This window comes from Aedes albopictus, chromosome 3 (genome assembly GCF_035046485.1).
Source record: "Aedes albopictus strain Foshan chromosome 3, AalbF5, whole genome shotgun sequence".
NCBI classification, from domain to species: domain Eukaryota; kingdom Metazoa; phylum Arthropoda; class Insecta; order Diptera; family Culicidae; genus Aedes; species Aedes albopictus.
In genome coordinates this window covers 317,891,254-317,900,994 of record NC_085138.1, presented here as the reverse complement: position 1 = coordinate 317,900,994, position 9,741 = coordinate 317,891,254, and the positions used below count along the sequence as shown (strand labels likewise).

Here is a 9,741-nt window from a genome sequence, read left to right as displayed (position 1 = left end):
TTTTCGCTATTCAAAAATAGAGGCTTCCAGCTTTCATTTGCACGGTCCCTCAAAAAAATCCACCGAGGGATCTCGAACAACTTTTTCAGAATACTGTTTTTCCCCATACAAAACGAACGGTTCCAAATTAATCCCTATTTCTACTTAACAAACACACCCAATTTTTGTATGAAAAAGTTCCCCCGATGGAATATTTCGATGTTGGGCTTGAATGAAAGCTAGTAGCGTCAACTTTCACGTAACGTAAAAATTAGCGATGCTTATTTTTTTGTAATAAATTTCTTCTACCAGACACACCGTGAGTTATAACTGCAATGAAATCAAGAATTTTCAACCTAACCTTGTTGCTATTTTTCACATTTTCGACTGATTAATCCGGCATATTTCATATTTCCAATCATGTGTGCAATTTGTCGTCACAAGTTGATATACCTTTCTTCTATCCAGCGTAGCGTCCCCCTTACCAATGGAGATCATACATACCTGAAATAAAAGAAGAAAATTGGGAACCTTTTAGTACATTGAAACAGTAATTATCAACTTCACTATCGCAATAATGAAGAAACTCGTTAGTAGCATACTGGAAGCTTGCCAAAATGATCCATTGTCAAGGAAATCTCTCAGTCAATAACTGTTAAAGCTGTATTCCAGTTGGGATGTAACGTAAAGAATAAAAAATCAATAGGCTATCGAGACGGAATCGTTTCAATTTCATGTTAACAAAAATATCAATCAAAACAAATTTCATTACAATTAAGCTGAAAAGGACTGATTGATCGTGCCTTCCAGCGTGTTTCGGAGTTGAGTTGAACATATGGAAAGATAAGATCGAAGGAGAAACAAGTGCCACCATCGAGTGACATGGTAAGGCGTTTGATCAAACATTTCAGATGAATTTGATTGCGCCTGGTTAATTTACGACCGTTTTCGATTACACGTGAAACCCGATAGAGAACTAGCTCCAATCAAACTTACTTCGGATTGTTAATAGTGTTACGAATCGATTCATCAAGTGGAGTAAGGTTTTGCTATTATGTGTGTGAGCGTTACAAAATAGTTATTCATATGGCTATCTGACATCTCCCCGTCCAAATCCAATGGAATAAATGTCTCGTACGCCGGTAGACTTGCATATCAGATGCATTGACCTAAAATAGTGAACCGACCCGAGGCCATTTGATTGCCAGTTCTAGTAAGTACAATGTACATGTAGGGTGGGTGTACCAATTATGGCACTACCTAAGCAAAGCTATTTATACAAAAATAACGAGAAGACCAACGAATGTCACCAATATGTTAAAAGATAGCTGAGCTAGCTTACTTTACAGGAAAAATATAGAAACGGAGTCAAAACTACTTTTAGTATTGATTACAGCGTGTGCCAATGAAAGGAACCCTGTACCAGTTATGGATACATTTTTAACTTCGGTTCCTTTTCGCACTATTTGCATGCATTCCTTATGGGGTTAGCCATAACTGGTACACTATGGCGAAAAAGGGTGCAAGGAAGCCGAAATTATAAGGAAAATGATTTATTTCTACCATGATTTGAGGAAAATGTGGAGTTTAAATGAGTGCGACTACCTTTTGTGAACGTGGTCTGTTGTTCACAAAATTTTTCTTGTTGGTTTACATCGTTAAAGGGTGAAAATTAACTATGGCGAATAATTGGTACTATAGCCATAATTGGTACACTTACCCTACACCAATTCCCCCGTGACTTTGGGCGAAGGTAGTCACATTTTTTTTATTCCTAATATGATTGCGAAAAGTGGCTAGCCTGGCATGGCACCCTTGTTCTTCCCCATGCCATATGCAACCCCAGCCCAGCAAAAGTCATGAAGCATTGCGCGGGGCAATATGGTGAAAACACCTTTTACAGATATGAAATGCGGTCACGCGAATTCCGTCTCGGCAGCTCTTTCTTTGCAGCGCAACCTGAGCAGAGATCAATGAAAGTTGACGAACGAAGTTGGTAGTAATGTGTAGCAAGTATTTATTACATTCTAGATTACTTATGTTGAATAACACTATTGAAGCTCGTTCATTTTTTAAATAAATTAACGACTAAATTAGATTTAGCTGTGGTCTCAAACAACCCCAGTTGATGGATAGCTACCATAACTAAATCTATTATTTTGGTAATCATTTACCACCTAACAAGTAATTTTTTTTATGAAATTCAGTGTCAAAGCCGAAAAAATCTGCTTTATAAATTTGATGACAAAATTTAGTCGTCTGTTGATACTCATTCTTGATATGGAACTTCAATTTGCGATATGCACCTCTCCTCTATGCTATGATTGCATACTAGCAGTAGATCACTCAACTCGAATGCAACTAAACTATATCAAACTGGAAGAGGAAATGTAACCATAACTATTACAGATTGCACACCCTCCTCCGATCTTGGTCACGCGACCGACCGAGGGGTGCAGCCAGATTAATGGATGCATTATTTTAGAATTGCACGTATGTGTACATAGCAGCATATGATGTTAGGCGGGCTGAGGTTTGCATTATGCTGGCGCAGTAAAAGTGTTAAATGGCGTTGTTCTTCCTACGATATGATGATGCCACCGCCATGAAGCAATGGGTACCTCAATCAACGCAACATATAGCTAGCAGATCAACCCACCGCCGCGCCGTCACGACCGACCGGAAGAAGCTGTTTATTAACGAGACGTAACAATGCATGGCAGAAATCAGCCGAGATGCTGCACGCCATCACACACGGTCGTATCGGGGAGTGAGAAATCTGTAGGTAGGGTTTATTCGCTGGATTGATATGGTCGATTGTTTCAACATTTTTGCATACACTTTTTGTGTGGGTGTAGATGGATGCATTGAGTAAGATTTTCTGAATGCTTCAACCTCTCAGTAAAGAAGTTAATTGCAGGTAAAACTCGATACGTCTTGTTTAGATATCTTCTATGATACAAAGCTAGATATGGTGAAACCAACGTTATCAAGATGTTATCATTTCGAAATTTGATTATTAACGAGCCCTGGGAGAATGCTGTAACGACGAGGCAAACAACTTTACGGGGTTGGAATAATTGATTAGTGAAAACAGTATACATACAATCCGACCATTTAAGCAGCGATTCTATAGGATAATTTTGCCATACATAACTCAGCCCAATTTCAAGTAAATAGTTATGCAATAGAGATATATACCTAAAATCTGTTTCGTAAAAAAATCAAGTCTTCCTAAAAATAATCAGAATAAATTCAAGTAGGATACTGTAGAGGATTACTTTAAGGATTTTTTGGCTCTACCCCATTTGGCATAATGCCATTTGACATAACGCCGTTTGGAATAATACGGAGAACAGCCAAATGGCCATTATGTCAAATGGCTTTTATGCCAAATGGAGTAGAGCCGAATTTTCGAGTATAATACCTAAAACTCAGTAAACCATTCCTCGAAATAGATCTATATTATCTGAACGAAACACTAAAGAAATTCCAAGAGGAGAAAGGCCTGAACAAATCTCCAGATATGTTCTCATTCCCTTGTTCAGATTCTGGAAAAAATTTCCCGGAGAAACTGCTACAAAAAAAAAACACTGAACAAAAAAAAAATCACATGGCCAATGGAAAAATTGTTCAAAATCTTATCTTAGAGCGACCTCAAGATTTTCTTCTGGAAATTAGTTTAAAATTCCGTCCTGTAATTTTTATAAAGGTTTTTTAAGCTATTCTCCCAGTAGTTTTTTCAGGAATTCCTGCTAAACTTCCGCAGTATTTTTTTATGCTCTCACTAGCCTTTTTCATACGTAATTAAAACGAATAAACTTTAACACACTTTTTCGAGGATTTTCTGGAAATTATCTAGGCCATTCTATAAAGATTCGAGTTAGTGAATTTCCGAATGTCGCAATACTTGGTTGGTTTGCAGTTCATACAAAACAATTGAACCGTTTTTTCCGTCATTCATTTCAAGGTAAACTTTTCAAGGTTTCACAAAATAATTTTTATCCCAATCCCAACAAATCTTGGATTTGAACTAGACTATTGATTTTAAATTCCTTTTTGACGTTTAAAAGAGATTAAATTGTAGTCTTGTAGGTTGTAGGCCACATGATCGCCGACGACCTATAAGGAGACACTATCAGCTCGGTTTGGTTACGACCTTTAGAGGCGTTCAGGCATAATCCAACGAACGTAGCGTTATACCAAAGTCCGGTCGAACTAGTATTGAGCCATTGGTTCGAAGCTGTGGCCAGTTTTATTAACGTCACCTTAAACTATAAAGTTCATTCGTGACGGCATAAGGTGTGAACCACCAGATGCAGGACAGCTTACTCCTTGGCCGGCGATTCGTGTTGACATCACATTGCACGAGGCGCCCTCCTCCCTGTAAATTTCTTATAATCTTCCGCTCGATTTCATGGATACCTCAGGCTGGTGTCCTTCACTCCCGAGGACTAGAGTTATGTGCGAGTCTTTCCTCTCGTTGAACCACCTGATGACGGACACCTTCGTCATTTTCTTTCAAGTTCAACTTCATTGCTTAGAGAGCCAACCTCTAAGTCATGGTGCTGCCGTGTCCAGTACTTTGTCGAAATACGATATCTCGCGTATCATAGCTAGCGACCCCTCTTAAACTCGCCCTTAAAACTCTATACCTCATTCCTACGCTAACGCCCTAGCGTCAAAGAGCAGCAGAGCCCTAATCCACTAGATAACATCATAGAGCTCTAGTGCCCTAATCAGCTTAATAACTCCCTTTTCCGCGTTACGGTCGTTCGCCAATACTTCCAGTATTGAGCCGCGAACGCCGTGTTCCGCCCTTAACATCTCTCGCGCGGGACAGTCTACTAGTATGTGCGTTACATCTAGTATTTGCCCGCAACCCTGACAGTAGGCCGTATTACCACCGAATCTTGACCCATGAGTGAGCCGAGTGTGTCCAATTCTCAGCCGAGTCAGAATCTTCTGATCTCGAGAATTAGGAACATCTCTCCATTCTTGTGTGTCGATCTTTATCCTACGTAGGAAAGCGTCCCACGGTGTGCTGAAACACGATTATTATCGAACTTGCATGAACCTAAAATCTTTTATCGTTATAAGTTAGCCTCAACCGTGTAGAAAAAGATTCTGGAGGGAAGAAAATCTTTCATCGGGGAAAATTGAAATAAAATGGATTTTAGTATTTCACCATTTTTTCTATATAAGCTAGTGTTACGCAAAAACATTTATGCCAAAATCCTCGTTAAAAGCTACCGTTCCAATCATAAATTTTAAAATCCAAGAAGTGAAACAAACGTAGAACATTGTACAACGAAATATAAGTTGTTTGAGGCATTCGTTCTATGTGACCAGCCCACTAGAGTCTGCCAATTTTCATATATCAGATATATGAACAGCGCATAAATTGCACGGCCTCTATGTGAAGATTATGCGTCTAATCTCTTGTTGATCTTCACTCAGTCAAAAGCCCGAAAAGCTTATAGGTTACAATCTTTGATCAGGAAATGTTCAGATAAGGATAAAAATTAACAAGTTTATCTTCTTGGTGAAGAAGTTTGGTCACTTTTAAAAACAAAATGCCAGTTATTGGGAAATAAAGTTGGATATCTGACGCACTTCATTGTTATATAGATTGAGATAAAAATAAACACAAAGACAAATAAGATTCGCGTAGTCAAACTATGTACATTATTTAAACATTTTTTTAACATTTGTTTCCACACAGATTTTGAACAGCCGTCGGTGTGAATTGAGCACTCAAATTAAAAAAAAAAAACATTTGTTCTACTGAATTCATTGCATTCTATATGCCAGTATACTCTTAATGTATCACCCTGAAGTATACACTTGAGTTGCAAATTTTCAGACATTATCCTTAGTTCCTGTCGATGCCAACGGCCCTGCTTCCATTCTAAATGACAACGTTATTCATTCCTGATAATACTTATAATGGTATTGAATGCTGTATCAACGATACCAAAGGACTGACTTCTAAACGCGTGATCAGGAAGAGCATTATTGTGCTTTTTAAGTGTTGGATTATTAAGCAGTTAAAATATATAAATATATTCCTAGTTTTGTTGAGCAGCCCTAGAAGGAGGACATAAAAATATTTGTAGTAAAATAAAATATTTTGAGCCCTTAAATTGCCTGCAATCATCCTTGCTGCACTTTGCGCGTCCTTGCTTTTTTAATGTTTCATGTACATTTCAGAGCATTTAAATTTATGTTTCACCTGTTAAAATCTTCCATCTGTTGCAGGCATACATTTCTGTCACCTTCGATAAAATGAATCACAAAATTGCACTGGCCAAATTCGATATACTGGGTATGACCAACAACCTCCTCATGTGGCTTCGATCCTATCTAACCGGACGCGGTATGTCTGTGAAAATTGGTGACTACGTCTCTTCACCATTCACAGTATGATCCGACGTTCCCCACGGCAATCATCTGGATTCGTTTCTTTTCCTACTGTGACATCAACATTATCCTTAAATGCATTAAACTTGCATATGCTGACGACCTGAAGCTGTATTTCACGATTAAGGAACATTTCGATGCAGCGTTTCTGCAGCAGCAGCTTGAAACCTTTGCTGTGTAATGCACATCAAATCGGATGTCACTAAATGTATCGAATTGCTTTTCATATAATTAAGCCGCAAAAAGACCACATTCCGCTTTGACTACGCTTTGAGAGGTGTTCAGTAGAATCGAGCTTCCTTTTTTTTACAACTTAGATACATTTCAAATTTTATGATACGTATTACCAACATCTTTCGTGCCCGAGCATTTAGCGGCTCTAGTCTTTTAGTTGTAAAGATCAGACTTGCTAACATATATCTGGAAAACGGAATGTTGGACAAAGCTGAAATTTTGACTAATTACTCACCAAAGTTGACTTCGGATAATCGAACCGGACTTAGTAAGTTCCAAATCGTGGGATAGATCTACGCAGTGTTCTTGTTTAACCCACGCCGTTGTAAAAAGTACAACACTACCAAAAATCTCGCTCGTCATATACAGCGTGAACGTGGTGCAGTTTCAGCTGCTAGATGGCGCGCGTCCTGAGAGGTTAAAGAACTTGATCGTCAAACGGGATGTTCTATACAGTGCTGAAAATTTCATTTTGTCAAACCTAAATTCAATCACCTACAGCTCATTTTAGAAGCTGATCCTGAGAATATGATGTATGGAAAACTTGTGCGGCTCGACCAGTTCAGCAAGAAAGTCACGGAAAACCCGCTATTTTTTGAATATTTAAGGTAAATGTCACGGACTACCTTTGAAAAATGCCAAATGATATTCACCGTGAATATCATTTGCATTTTTCGAAGGTAGTCCGTGACATTTACCTTAAATATTCGAAAAATAACATTTTTTCCGTGACTTTCTTGCAGAACTGGTCTAGCCGCACAAGTTTTTCATATATCATATTCTCAGGTTCGGCTTATAAAATGAGCTGTAGGTGATTGAATTTGGATATGACGAAATGAATTTTTCAACACTGGTTCTATATGTCGGAAAATTGATTGAATTTTGAGAGTGAAGAATTTCAGTTTCACTCACAAAAAATTATCGACTTATTTTGATCGATTCAGTAACTCATTTTCTAAATCTGATGAAAAATATAATTTTTAGATGTGCCCGAATTCTTTCCGTTCATATTCGCCCAGTTTTTGAGAAAATCTTATTTCATAGTACGGGCGTCGACGGTTTACACAACTGTGTGAGCATGGCGTAGCAAAATGCAGGATACATACATTTTATTATTCATTTCGACAACTCGTTGGACTCATAATGAACTTCAGTGAATCGCAACTCTTTTGAAAAAAAGCATGGTTCACTAATTCGGTTTCGTGAATCGATTTTTTGAATCGATTCGCCGGTGAGTTTTCCATGTCTAGTTATAAAATAGTCCACTGCTGTGTATTGTTCATTGTCTAGTGTTGGTAATATCTAGTTTATGTTGCTTATAGAAGTATATGAATTTCAGTAAACTATGATGGGCCGGTCACGTAGTACGAATGCCAATAAAAGTACCCAAATTCAACATGAAGATCATTTAATTTGTTTTACTATAAGAGCTTTGATATTTATTCTCATTACAATAGGAAAGTTCATATTTTGAACATAAGCATGTTCACCAGTTTTTGTGCTGCATAGTACAATATATGAGAAGGATGGTAAAATACTAAAATCAATTTTATTTCAATTTTCACCTTCGTCTTCAAGTGAGTAACAGAACTCGGCTTCTGCCAATGATTTGGGATGCAGGAACGATTCACTGAAATTGCTGTTTGCCGACACCTTGGCAAATTGATCAGCAAAGGCCTCAGCGACCGTACCTGAATCATTGGTGAAACCGTCCTGTACTCGTATCACTTTTTCCGCGTGTCTGTTCTTCCCACTGACAGCTTTGACCTTCCTCCATAGTTCTGCAGAACTAGTGGCCTCAGCAATCTTAGCTGTGAAGTCCGTCCACGCGCCCTCCTTGGCCTCCCAGATGACTCTCCTGGCCTTGGCACGCGCAAGTTGAAATTCCTTCAACTTACTAGGCCGTCTGGGGTCATCGGGAGCCAGCCTACGTAGGGCTCTTAGGTGCTTGCGCCTAAGTTTGATCGCCCGGAAGACCTCGGTATTCCACCATGGTACTCTTTTATTGCCACCATTACCGCCTGCCTTTGGGATGTGACGATCAGCGGCCTCACGGATTAACATACCCCACTCGGTAGGAGTCAGTACGCCGTGACCGTCAGGGAGTTGGCGACGGATATCTCGAGAGAAGTCGTCCCAGTCTGCCTTCTCAATACTCCACCTAAGTCTCGCCGCAGTAGACGGTGAGTCTACGGCCTGCGAGAAGAGAATGGGAAAGTGGTCACTACCATTTAGATCGTCATCTACTTGCCAAGTAAACCGACTAGCGACATCCCAAGAAACAATGGAGAGATCGACCACTGACTGAACCCCAGTGGAAGGGTCCAATCTAGTCGGTCTTCCGTCGTTCAGTACCGAACTACCTAGCATATCCAGTAACTGACGTAATCGCTCACCTCTCACGTCTACCTTATGCGATCCTCATGATGGGTGATGGACGTTTAAGTCGCCCACAATCACATAAGGTGCAGGTAGCTTCCGAAATCCCGGGAGTAATCCCTTAGAGGGTCTCTGGTGGAATCATTTGAAGAATCTTGAGAGGGATTCAAAAGGGGCACTGAAAGGATCAAGGAGGAATGCCTTTAGATATCCCTACATTAGTTTTACAAAGGAATACCTAAAATAATGCCAGAAGATATCCCGAAAAGAAATCAAAGAATCTCAGAAGGAATTTCGAAAGAAATCCTCAAAAGAATCCCGGGAGAATCCCAAGAATCCCTGAATGAATGTCATGAGAAATCTCGAAAGCAAATCTGGGAAACAATCAAAGAAGGAACCCTGGGAGCAATTCGTTAAGAAAACCTAGAAGGAATCTCTGAAGAAAGCCCGCGAGAAATCTCTGAAGGAATTCACAGAGAGAGAACCCAGAAACAATCCTTGAAATAACATGTGAAAGAATCCTAAAAGACATCCTGGAAGGAATTCTGGTAGAAGTTCCAGAAACATAACCCTAAAGCAATCCCGGGAGGAATTGATACTGGAACTTTAGAAGGAATTCCTGAAGAATCTCTGAAGAAATTCATAAAGGAATTGTTTGTTATATCAATTCCTTCACAAATCGCAATAGGGTCCTAGAATTAAAGATGAAATCTCGCTTTCAATGAA

General features: G+C 39.3%; 1 protein-coding gene across 12 annotated transcripts in view; it reads right to left on the bottom strand.

Annotated features, from left to right (window-relative positions):
* The window catches only part of LOC109401225 (uncharacterized protein DDB_G0284459), a 337,393-nt gene that overhangs the window by 89,061 nt on the left and 238,591 nt on the right, over positions 1 to 9,741 (bottom strand). The window lies entirely within an intron of this gene.